Source organism: Rhopalosiphum maidis, chromosome 4 (assembly GCF_003676215.2).
Source record: "Rhopalosiphum maidis isolate BTI-1 chromosome 4, ASM367621v3, whole genome shotgun sequence".
Taxonomy (NCBI): domain Eukaryota; kingdom Metazoa; phylum Arthropoda; class Insecta; order Hemiptera; family Aphididae; genus Rhopalosiphum; species Rhopalosiphum maidis.
Genome location: NC_040880.1, coordinates 2,307,374 through 2,321,726, shown reverse-complemented (window position 1 = coordinate 2,321,726; position 14,353 = coordinate 2,307,374). Strand labels below are relative to the sequence as shown.

The following is a 14,353-nucleotide window of genomic DNA, read 5'->3' as shown; positions in this document are numbered from 1 at the left end:
ATATTATTATAATAGTATACGGCATACAAGTTATTATAATATTGTTATTCTTATCCTCGTTATATTTAAGACGATGTTCAAATAAACTATACAACAGCCAGTGTAATACCCCTCATCCGCCATCCGACGATTGTTGTTTGACACATGTCGTTAACTTTGTAGACAGTCGAGCTCCCTCGCCTCTTTAATCCTTAACGTCGTTGTCATTTATGTATATACTCCATGTGTATAGACAACTCTATTTTGCACATACACGCAAACACATATTATATTTATTCGACTCGGATGGCGGTGATTGCTTGGAGTATACGCGTGCGCTGTACAAACTGCAATTCTATTCGTCTTCGGTCGAAAAGTCTCTTCGTCGGCGGCGGAATACGCATTGCACCGAAGAACGCGTACGGTCTCAGCGCGGCCGCACGGGTCATCTAGACCGGACCGCCGTGTGAGACGACGGCGGATGAGTTTGTTTTTCGAATAATGTTAATTTCGTTTTTGCCCCGCTGCGGCCGAATAAAAGAAAGCTTAATGGACCGTGCGTTTTCTCGTTCCACTCATCCCGTGCCGCGGTCCACTATACCACGACCTTGGTCTGCGTACATATATAAATATCATTATTATATATGTGCACCGACAGCCATTTAAATGGTAAGTGGTCGCCGTACGAGAGCAGCTTTTTGTCGGCAAACGTTTTCGAGCGGTACACACGCCACACCACTGCCAGCCGTCTGCCCGTCGGAGTGGAGGCGCCCGAATGTCCGAATCCGTGATGGAACATTTATCACCCGTGTGGTTGAATCGTCTTAGATAGTATATAATAATGTAATATACGTGTACATGTAAGCGCGTAGTATATTGCGCGCGCACCCCGCGACTGCCGAAACGCAGAGGATTCGGTTATATATATTCTATTCGCTTCCGATCCGCGTGACGGCTGATCCGGTCTCGGCCGATTAATAACGATACGCGGGGGGACCCGCTCATCCCGCTACTTTTCGTCGTCGGCACTCCGATTGTATTATAGCGACAGCGATCCGTCCGAATCGAATTAATCGCGATTGTTCTGTCTAGTCGGTCTATAATTTCAAATTCCAACGATAGACGGCCTAGCGTTACTGTATATATAGTATATAAGTGCACGATGTAAATTAAATACTATAAATAACTCAGTGTCGTACAATATTACATTATTATACAATATATAAATGTAAAGTCGACCCCGAGGAAGACGGAGAAGAGCAATTAACGACTTCAGTCCACGTTAAAAGCCGCTCTATATAACGTCGTTTCGTGCATTATCGGCGGCGGCCGCGGTTTACCCTCTCCTTCCAAAACCGACCGCGTCGCGTCCGAACATCCATTTATGAATTACTCGCGACTTTGGCGGCGACGGACGGTTTTTAGACCGAGAAAAGGGTCACAGCGTTTATCTCTCCGAATACAAATGAGCGTTTGATGCCGTGGGTATACCTGCTTGCATTCGCAATCCGCTCTGTTCTACACCGTGCCGTGCGTAACTCGCTTCTTTCGAGTTTAAATCCCCGATGAGGTAAACCGATGAGCACTGTTTGTAATTCATAAGAGGATCGACGTAGCGGTTCGTTATCGGAATAAACGTTGTTATAAAATTAATTAAAACCGTCTTCATAATGACTTAGGTTTAGATGCGTATACATAAACACGCATCCCCGAAATATTCGATTTTGTATTTTATTCTGAAGTTTGACAGTGCACACTAGAATGATACGGGTAGAGATCAACGTCGATACCGTCCATCGATTTTTACGATTTCGCGGACAAGCGAGTAAATAATAATTAAATAAATTGACGAAACGCTATTCATTTTTGGGTTGTAATTATGAAATGTTAACCAAAAACGGCGAAACGCAACAATAATCGTCAAGTGTACATTGAATCGCAGTGGACATCAGTATATTATAATATCGTAAATAATATAAACTTTTTTGATACTGTACTTTAGGTATTGTTATATTCCGATGGTGTCAAGAAAGTTGTAAGAGAATTTTCAAACAAACAAAAACACTATTGTTAATATTATAACAATGTTTTTAAGATTATGACTTTATAAACAAATGTTTAGTTTTTCTTTTCACCACCAACAGAATAAATTAAATGAGAAGAAATATGGTTGTCATATTTTATTTATTTATGTATTTTATATTATTAAATATTTAAGTGAAAAATAACTTCAAAATTACTTTTTAAATTTTCGCAATACTTTTCTTGTCCTGTTTTTCACACCAATCTCAATACAACTGCCATAAGTGATTGAATACCAATTTCTTTTGACTGATGTGTACAATCCGGTTTCCCACGAAAACATTTATGTCAAAACTATGTCTATTTGTCATCCAAAATATATGTCTGATCATTTGTATGTGTACAGAAACGTTGTCCTGATTTTTGGATACGGTAAGAATAAACAATTTAAATCAACTTGAGTGAATGTCTCACATTTAATTTTGACGATAAAATTGTAGATAAATGTGTGCATGAATTCATTTACGTTACACCCAAAGTCCAGCTTCGTTTAATGGGTGAAAAACCCCAAATAAATGTAGGCTCAGTAAATTATAATGATAATTATTATTATCATATTACACATGGAATACTCAGGATTATTTTATGCGTTTTAACCGTTTAAAATTATTAAAATACATTCTAATAAATATTGTACTTGAAAATTATTTACATACAGTTAAAAAATGATCGTCATAATTGTGTTTTTTTTATGTAAATACATAATTGTATTAAAATAACATAAAATGAAACGAATACGTTTTATTGTATTTGAGTAAATACACTTTCTTAAATATTTTAATAATAAATAAATATTATTTTGTGTTATTATTATGTTAACTTATTCACAAACATACTTGTATATTGACAATAATCATTATTTTGTGGGAAATAACTCAAATACATAGTAAATCATATAGAAAACGCTGAGAGCGTTATAACAAGTAGGATTAAATACCAGGTAAGTATAAATATTTTTTATATCGCCATGTTGGTTACGCATTTATTACTCTAGTGAATATAGTTTCTTTAATGCGTTGATTTGTTTTTTTATTCAATACTTTTATACAAATTTTAAAATAAGACTATTTTATTATATATAAACCCGTGCCCTAGACATAACAATGATTCGACATAATTAGACAATTTGAAAAATATTATAGTTAAAATATATTGCTTCATAAAAATAGTAACAAATATAATCTATTATAATATGTAGGTGTTTTGATATATTTTTGTTACTTATTTTTTATATAATCTCAAAAATTGATAAAGAAAAAAGACAACTTAATAAAATACATATTAAAATAATTTAATATTACACATACTATGTAGGTATACCTACTGTGAAAATACATAAAATTAAATTGTTTATTTTTTATTTAATTTAAAGTCTGAATTTATATCAAAGCACTCGGGGTACATTTATTTCTAAAAAGATTTGGTTTCCTAGTTTTACGAGTCACTGCAAATTTATTTTGTTCTCTGTGGAAATTTTATGGAGATGAATACTTTTTTGAAATTTAAAAAACTAGGTTACATCGATAAAATCAACAAAGAAAATTTTTATTTTTGAGTACTTTAATACTTTTGTGTTCCGCATTGAATTCCGTATAAAATGTAATATTACCATCCTTGTAATATTTCGTTCATAATTTATTACACTTACTCTTGGTCTTTAAATGAATCATAAAATATCTGTATTTATATGTTTATTACATATAATATCTTATATTTAAATACAATACAACATAACGTTGTATTTTATTGTATATTGAAGAAATAAACTGAACCAAACAAGCGGAAAGTGGTCAAAGAAAATTATAATTTTCACAGCTTTCCAGGATAACGATAAAAATATAAATGTTTTAGTTTTCCTACTTTTATGGTGATTATACCATATATATATATATATATATATATAATAATTATATCGTATGGTAACATATAGTTCTCGGGGTGATAAAATATTTTATATATTTTAATTTTATTTTTTTGATAACAGAAATAAACGACGATCGTATTGATCCACAATATAGTGAATTCATGCAACAAATAAACGTCATGACTAAATACAGTTTTACTTTTGATTGTCATTACTTTAGTTTTTGTGTTATTTTACAATGACTGATGGAGGTGATGACTGTTCTACGCATACTATAGTGGTTTTGATTCATCGCTTTAATTTTAAATTGAAATGTCTTCAGCAGTGACTTTCTCCAGGAAGCGTCAAAAACAAATATTGATGTTACTAGTTGATTTTCGTAGATTAACCTTGATTATGTTGGCACCAAATCGTTTCCGATCAAATTGCAATTCGACCTTAAAGGCTCTTAATAATTGTTTTTTCTTTTAATTTGTATTTCACATGTACCTTGGCATAATATATTCTAAGATAAGATATTACAGAGTTAAAATGTTGTATTTTGATATCGATCTTATCTAGAAAATAACTAATGCTTACATTTGTAAAAATTACATTTGCAAAGCCTTCATAGTTTTTGAATACAAATAAAACAATATCTTTGGAAGTTTATACAGATAATCAAAAAGTAAAATAAGTATACTTTACGACTTATCCAGAAAACTTTACACATATTTTGTTTGTTTAACAACATTATATTAAATTGACATATGTATAATTGCATCCCTAGTTGATATTCAGAGAACGATTTGCACTCGTTAATAATTTTTTTTTTTTTTGTACATATTTTATAATATATATAACCCAATCGTTATTGTTTTAATGTAGACATCTTAAGTATTTAAATATTTGAATAAATCTTTAAACAGTGCTCAATCAAAATTATCGACTACGTAATTTTTTTTTCTAATGACAGTAATAATAATTTCAATATTGTTTTTTTCCTGTAAACAATTGATATGATTTGCCTGGGTTATTTTTCTCATTGCCTTCTTTTCCAACAAGGAGTGGAATGTAAGATGCCATGTACGGCTGTCGTATGATTTATGGACAAGTCGAAAAAATGTATTTTGTCAATGTAACCAAAAAAAAAAAAGGAAAGGAAAGAAACGAGGACGTTACAAAGAACGAGCGCAGCTTATTCCATGTGAATGGATTCCAAAATGGCGCACGAAATTCATCTGACGCAAATAAACAGACTTTAAGTTTTCAACCGACTAACAAACGGCCTACCACTGTGATTCTTTATTTTTTTTCTTTTTTGAGTTATTTTTTCCACCGAAATAATAATTAAAACAAACTCGCGCCCTTAATAGTATTATGTTTTAATTCGAATATTTTTATTTTTCGTCTCTCGGCGGTAAAAATTAGAATTTTTTATCCCATGTATGTACTGATTTCAATCCTCTGCCACACAAAACATGACTAACCCATATTTTCACTCACCGGTCAACAAAAATTGGCAATTAACTCATATAGTTTCTCTTATTTTTCATGCCGAATTATTACGGTTATAACTTACACACCCCCAACACCTCTACACACCAGTAGCTGCTACAGTAATTTACCTTCGGAAAACTAAATTCGATCAATAACCCGCTTCGGTTGCCACACCGGAGGAAAAAATAAATAAATTTCCACCAATAGACAACTTATAATCTTGGCGAAACATATTTTTGTGATGCCTATGCTCACACTTAAACTCACTCCAGTCACTGACTCGATAAAAGTTTCACACTTTTTATTATTATTTGTACTCCCCCGCTGCACTATAATTTTCTTATGAAAACTAGTAACCGTTAAACTTGGGAAATACTCACCGACAGATGTCTAGCCTCGAGTTCAATATTTTGTTTATGAATGCCTCGGAACACTAGGATCTGAAAAATACAAAACTGTATATAAGTCTGAGTGTTGAGTCGATAAGAAAAAGTATTTGTCCATTATATTTTGTTTTTTTATGCAGAGCTTATAGAAATGTAGAATTTATTGTTATTATTATTATAAAATATATCATCAATTTATTGTTGTCGTTTTGTTCGTTACTCATGTATCATATGTTATTGAACACTATATCACTGCACTTTGATTTTTCTTTCCACATACAAGTTGATTAATTGGATAAACTATACATACTAAAATATACTTATTTTACGAGTGACGTTTTACATGAAAACCGAAGTTATTTATGTATTGTTACACACCCCGTGTCAGTTATTCTAAACGTAAAACTTCAGGCAATTATCTCAAAATTTGAAATTTGAAACTTGAAACCATGAATATAATTTAAATTATATGTATACTGTAACTTCATGTTTATCTATCATTTTAAATAATAATTAGCGATTAATATTAAAGTATAAATTTAATTTAAAATTAAAATTTTAGTGTGGATGAATGTATATATTATTATTAGTTGTTACACAACATTATCTTAGTCCCGTAACTACTTTTTTTTAATATTTTGTATTTTTCTGATTTTTTTGTTTCTTAATTGTACACATAAATCAAATGATAATTTTCAATCGAAAAATCCTAACTTTTGACGTAGAATATCTTAAAATTCGAGAAACTATATTAAAAATCAAATCATTCTTTTGACTAAAATATGTTTTAATTTTATTTAGTTGATGTCTCAAACAATTCCGTAGGATCACGAACAATAATAATAATACACTGATTCTAATCAAAGTTTTATTCGTTACAATTCAATGAATCTTTTTAAAAATATTATTCGGTAATATGAATTGCAAACAATATACACAATTAATTTTTATACGTCAAAATGGTACATAGTTGTAAAATTAAGTCTCCATTTTTAAATTTACAAGTCCTCTGAATATATTCTATGAGAAAATTCATACAATGAAAACGGTTAAAAAAGAAACTTCAGAGTACTATAAAAACTTCCGTTTAAGGTAGTTTTCCATTTTATTGGCTTTATTATTGTTATATTATATTATTATACAATAATATAAAACTCTAATACGATAGCTTATACTTCATTTGCGAACAAAACATTCTGTTCGTGTTTCGATTGTGTTGACAAAACTTAAAAAGAGAATATTTTCCATGTTATTATTGAGAAGGATATTTTTATTTTTTTTATGTATATATTTTCGTTTGCGTTGTTATAATATTTATACTCCGACTACCTATTTAATTTTATTGTTAATAATATGTTATATTGACGCTGAAAAATATTGTTCTGCGGATTGTTCGTTGCACTTCACCACACTTATTAACACGGAATTAATGTCATTATTTCGCATTACAATATATATTTTTTTCATTATTATTATGCTATCATGTTTTTATGTGCGTAAGCCTCTACGCTTTTATGTCGGTAGAAGGCGTCAACTCGAGTGGCGGCACCAACAACAATTGAACAAAAATAAGCCTCCGATTATATTATTTGTTCACAATAACGGTTTCAAAGTTACATATAAACGGACGTGCACATTCGAATAACTACTTTCGCTCGCTTGTTAATAGTATTGTTTGAGCGGGTATATTAAAGTATTTTGGTGTAGATTTTTAAAATTGAACGAATTCAAACTGAATCAAAAGCGCATTTTCTGAGTCAAAATCGTACGCTCCCGACCGCCTTTTATATTATCACGTTATTGTTTTTATAAAAATCATTTTTGTACGTGATTGTTAGATAAACTACTATAGACACAAAACTCGGTGGCCGAGAACACATTGTACACACACACAAACACACGCGCACTACGCACATTTTCAGCGTCCGACGCCCATAAAACTTTTCATCGCCGACCGACATCAACCGGTTAATGAAATCGTCCCCGGGGAACGCCGTCTGCTCAAATTGAAATCTTTCGACAGGCACAAACGCCTCTGGCGATTCTAGACGAGACGTGTTTAGGCCCCACATCGATTCATTGACTAGAAACGCCTTCGGACAAAAAAAAAAAACCTTACGAGACATTAATATAATAGCTTTTTCGTCACTGATGTTATATAAATTTGTGTGCGGTATCGCCAGTGACGATTTCGTGTAGGGGTGCCGCGGGGAAACTGACAAAAGTAGCGGGGTCTTGGCAATTTAAATGACCGTTGTACTGTATAACGGCGTAATAATTCTGGCACGTCTACCAATTTTTGGTTAAAATACGTAGCCATTGCAGCACGCCGAGGAGTGGAGGGTTATCGTTATTTATAACCACCGCAACGGCAAACTGGCGCTTGGTTTTCATAATATCATAATTTACATTAATGTGCCGGCTAACAAACTGGATCGCGAAACCGACTTAATTACACCTCGGTGACTATATTCTTCTTCCCCGCATACATATTATATCGTATACCTACGTGTATAAATAACGGTGGAATAATGTACGCATTTTACATTTTTTTTTTTTTTTACTAAATATAGCATTAGTCATTGGATAAATATAAAACCTATTGCAATATTGCAATTTTTACTCCAAACCGTTAAAAAAATAACACAGATAATTTCTCTAAGGAAGAATAATGAATCGCCTATTGATATAATTTACTATAATTCAATTATGTCCATACATTATATTATAATATATAAACTATACACATTGTTAATCTGTTTGCAATTTGTATATTGTATAAAATTGAATTTGTATATCGGAGATTGAAATTTTTTACCAACAGGATAAACAAATGTATTACCTTTGATAACGATGGAATACGAAAAAACATACAGTCAAACTATAAAGGGAAATAACAATAGAATCGTAGTGAAAATAGTACGATTTAAAACCCATCAATATACCATGGGATATAAAAATAATAATAAACTAATACAATGGTAATATAATATTCTGATGAACTTTAGCCATCAGTATATGTGGCTAATGCATCAATATATATTGGCCACTTCATACCCACACAATATGCTATAATTAGGTGTCAAAGTACTATTAAAGTCAATAATATCGTATAACATCTTCAATTTTTAACATTAAAGTAAAAATATATAACTATATTATACTTAGAGTCAAATATTTTAGTATTACTGAGTTACCCTTTTATCATTAATTTTAAGTATACACACATAAACACATATACACACTTACACACCACATAGCTCACTAGTATTTGCGCGGCGAACCCAACCAATTCTAGTTGAGCTATAACACAATATACACACAAATTTACACAAGTTAGTCGGTGTGTGGGCATATAGCATGAAATATTTTGGTAACCTGGCGCACGGCCTATTATTGTCCATTCCCGGTCTCAACAGGTAGTATTATTGATCAGTATTGATATCAGATGATAATTATCATTCAGAAAAAATATATTTACCATTTACATTTAATTGAAAAAAAATGTAACATATACATAAATGTATGCAACCAACTATGAATTTATCGTGATATTTATTTAAATATCAACATTTTAAATTATATATTTTTATTTTATCAATATTTTATTTGTAGTCAGTCAACTGCATAATTTGTTAATTACAAATCCTCCAAAATAAAATTGTTAAAGGTATACCATAAAGAACTAATAAAGTGCATAGGAAATAATCAGATTCACAAAGATAGTGGAACGATTTTTTTTTTGTTTGATAGGATTAAAATTTAATGAACTTTATCAACTGTAGTCATTGAATTCAAAAACAGGAGACAATAATTCTACTTGAAGTTATTTTCCTCACTTCAAACAGTTTTATTAAATTATCCATTAGTTATAGTGACAACAAATTATTTATCCATTTATACTATGCATATTATCATGTAAATTATTATTATAATGTAAACGTTGGGACTCATTAATACTTGTATCACAAACAGAACATAAGTATATTTATGACTTATATAGTTTGGTAATTAAAACAAAGTACAATTTAACTTTGTGAACAGAGTTTATTATGTATTGAAAATATCGTGTTAATAAAACTAAATAGTGGAGCTCAGGATTTTCCTATTAAACGTCTGATTTGTACTTGAATGGTTGTATTACGAGGAAAAAATAAGACCTTTATAGAAACTCACACTTAGTTTGGAATATGTGAGAACTAAAAAGACGAATCTCAGAAGCTATCTAGATATTTGAGCCCGAACAAACAGTAACAAGTAAGTATTAAGTAGTTAAATCCTAATAAGTATTAGATTAAGTACAGGCTGCAGCAGTATCAAATGATCACCGTAATAGAAACAAAATTTAAACCAATCGTGAAAATTACTATGTAATACATAGTTCAGTTTAGTGCTTGTACACTGGCAAAAATATATGATCGCATAATTATCCGTTATATATTATGAGTGTATATTATAACAATAATTACTGTACAGTGTACCTTATCATATATATTTAAGTTTTTGAACATTTCCATATTTAATATTCATATTAAATAACAGCAACGATCAATGTATGATATAACACGCATACACACATATAATATAAATAATAATAATATCATTAACGAACATATTTTTTTCTCATTTTTTTCATTTTTTATTCGTACAATCTGTTACGCAAATAAATAATAAGTATAATAGATGGTACGATAAAAAAAAGCGACCGAAATTAGGGATTGTAGAGACCTCCCGTCGGAGGAACTACGACTAAAACGAACAAATTAATTTATATTAATTGCGTCCGTCCATGCATGACTGTATTGTACCACTGCCCCGAATGTTTCTTAGTATTTAATATATTGCCATTATCGCGAAAATTAACAAATCAAGTATGATAAATATTTAAAAAAATTATATTATTTGGAATTATTTTCTCGGATAGAGTAGTGCATTTGTGTCGCTACCAAAACCTAAATAATTTTTATCTTTAATCTGTTCTTGGTTATGCCTATATTCACGAAATTGATATATTATACAAAATACAGTGTCAATAAGATCGATCATTTGGTTATAAATTTATCATTAATATGTATAAATAAAATATTGAACTTTTTTATAATATAAAGGCATATAGTTTTAAATTAATTTCATTATCTATAACAATTAATTCCATGGCATTTTATAAGCTGTCTATAAAAAAAGCATAATATGTATTATTAACGTATTATTGTACACATTCAAATGTTTTTTTTTTTATAATAATATGAATAAACGTTATCATAAGTAATATTATCATTAAATTGTATAAGACTGTAATTAATAGATATAATAATATTATCTGTAGGTAGGCACCTACACGATTTTCAGCTTGATCGATACGAATTTTATTTAAATTACTAGTTTAATTATTACCAACGAGTACTGAATTCAACGAAAACTTCCGTAGGTATTATAAAAAATACTTGTATATTTTCATACACTATATTTTCACGTATGAGTGAATAAAAATAATTTTAATGGGAAAAACGCACACCAAAATACATTAAGTCATTCATATATTTTTGGCAATATTGCAGTAATTACCGTCCAAAATGGTATGCCGTTTTGAGCAGTACTTTCATTGATTTTTGCTTTCATGGTCTACATAATTTCAATAGTTTCTTCCTTTATGTGTCATCATCGTCTTCACCTCTGCCACCGCCCCTCTCTTCAAACCAAAAACCAATAACCCTTTACCGGATACCGGCAACCTCGTCGTTTTAAAATACCTACACAGTAACTATTCAAAGTTAATGTCGGAAGCACGAAAATATGCCAGTGTTTACCCTTTCTGTCCCAGACAAAACGTCGCAATAAAAGACAAACAGGTATTTGCATTTAATAATAATAGAAAAATTCCACTCTGTACATTCCATATTAGCTGTGTTTCGTATAAGAATCGTGAATTGTCTTATAAAAGTATTCAATTACAAAAAGAAAAGTAATGGGATTAATAAAAATAACAAAAGAAAAGAATTGCCTGCACAACCGTAAACAAAGTAAGTAAGCTCGTGATTAAAAAATAAACTGCATTCGAACTAGGTGTTTATTTGTAATGCGAAATTGACAAATAAAAATATTGCCAAAACGTAGTTATACACGGTGTTTGTAAATTAATAAGAAATATAAATAAGAAACGTGGTAAAAATTTAAATGCGCTTTAAGCTTTAAGCAAAAATGTAGATTGATTCAATGTCATTTATACAACAATACAGCGGGTTTTTAATAAAACGTTTTATTTTTCATTATTAAATTATTCACCGAACTGCTGAAATTTTTTTTTTTTTCTTTCTAATTATTAAATACGAAATAAAATATTGAAATGTCTGTACAAACAATCAAGTACGTATGTAAAACAAAACTCACGAATAATTTTTTTTTCATTTTATTGGTTTATTATAATTTTCGAGTCGTTCACTACATCAATAATTATAATAAACAGTATAGATATTCACTCGATGTGTTTAAATATTAAATATGGACAGTACAATTTATCGTATCGTACCTATAGTTTTTGAGTCATTTGTTCTCAACTAAAACTTACGCAAAGCCTTTACATAACATAAAAGTACACTGCATGAGTGTATTTCACACTGTGCTTACTATTTAAGATTAAAACAATCGTATTGCACTTTTTAATTAAATTTGTGTAAAGTCACCGATCGTTGGGTGGTAGTGTGTGCACGCGGAAAAACCGTTGCAGCGCCAACTATTTTATCGAATTCCAATAACAAAGTGTCGAGGAATACAAATAAAATGAACAAAAGTATTGGTCTCCCATAAACAGTAGCCGAGAAAACTTAGGAAAGTTCAATTGTCTTGTCTAAGAAATTGAGCATTGTGGAAGTATTTGAAAGTATTTCCCTATATACCATCGATTTTATCACCTCCCGTAGCTCTCCGTCTATATATAAATAAGCTTTAAAGGAAAGCAATTCACAATACTCCAAAAAGCAATTTAAAAAAATATAATGTTTAACGAATTGTCCCGAGTTGGAAGGAAATAAAAACGCGAAAAATGAAAATAATCTCCATACGCACACTCAATTTACCATATATATAGTAACGGCATAACATTTTTATTAAACGCCAATTCCGTTTTATAGGACACTGTAAACCATAACGAATTATTAGTTCCGCGAATTGTGGTTGGGTGTTTTATATCATTTTTCAATTGCACATAAAGTGTGGGAGAAGTGTAGTTTTATTTGATTATCAGAACGATGATGCCTAGTAAATATACGATATAATAGTTAATAATCCAAACGTATAGTGGAGTTTCGATAATAAAAGGAAAAAATTTACTTTTGTCACTAAAACTATTTATAGTTGTACGTATATGTTTTTCTATTGAATCAAACTCGAAATTTCAATCATATAACCGTAGATAAGATAAATATTTGACTAGATCATAATGTTTTGATCGCAAAAATCGACCTGAATTTAACTTATTTTAATTTAATCTATAAAATAACTTGTAATATATATTTATATACCAAAAACCCATATTTAAATTTATTGTAGTTATTTAAAATATTTATTTATAATTTACATAATGCATAAAGTTGTCAAATATTTCGATTAGTTGTTTATGTACATAAAATATATTCACGGTTTTATACTAAACTGATATTATAATAATATAAAAACTATATTAAAGTTTTTATAAAACAACAATAAATTACCATCATTCCTATTAATTATTATTGACTAACAAAATGTCAATAATACAATTTAATTATGTGCTGTTGTCCTCGTTGCGATAAAAAAAATGACATAAACTTCAATAACGAAGAGCGAAAAGTGCAGAATATATACTTAAAAGTTTTTTAAAAGAATAACAACCACAAATGCTTTAGATATACAGAGAAAACATTATGTAATAGACACAAAATAAATATTCACAAAACTATACAATTTCAAGCACTCTTGCAATAAAAATTAAATTAATAATAATAATAACAAGAATACAATTTGTATAACTGATAAAAAAATTATAATTAATATTATAAAACCTATTTTTTGTAAATGCTTATTTACTTATTTTATTTTTATAATAATAATTTGAGTATACTTTATTTTAAATTCCATTAATTTATTTTTAGTTATATATCATTAATTTATACAAAGTTTATATCCTTATTTGAGGTTATGTTAGTTTAACTCGCCTCGCCTGAACTAAAAGAAAGTAAGTTATCGCAACTAACATAATTTTAGAATTAACATTAACATTTCATCTATAAAAGGTTTGTAGAAGATGTAATAAATCACAGACAAAAAAAATGTAATACATTTAACTTTATGCCTGTTAACATAATATGTCAATACTTTTGTACGAATAAAAATTGTGGCTAACTCTTTTGTTTGAAGAAAATATACAAAGACATTTTCTTATTAATATAGTACGAATTAAGAAGAACACTTTTTAGTTATTAGTTAGTATGATGCATTTCCTATAAACGAGTAGAAAAATTGAACCAATTGGCAATTACATATACCGATTTAGTTATAATATATAATGAATACACAAATCGTCAAATCC

At 29.6% G+C, this 14,353-nt stretch overlaps 1 protein-coding gene across 4 annotated transcripts in view; it reads right to left on the bottom strand.

Annotated features, from left to right (window-relative positions):
• LOC113549843 (leucine-rich repeat-containing protein 24-like) overlaps window positions 1–14,353 on the bottom strand; it is a 291,653-nt gene that overhangs the window by 180,771 nt on the left and 96,529 nt on the right. For all 4 annotated transcript variants that reach the window (XM_026951329.2, XM_026951320.2, XM_026951337.2 and 1 more), the window contains one exon: window positions 5,785–5,844. The gene's annotated coding sequence lies outside the window, so the exon portion shown is untranslated. The remainder of the gene's footprint in view (window positions 1–5,784; window positions 5,845–14,353) is intronic.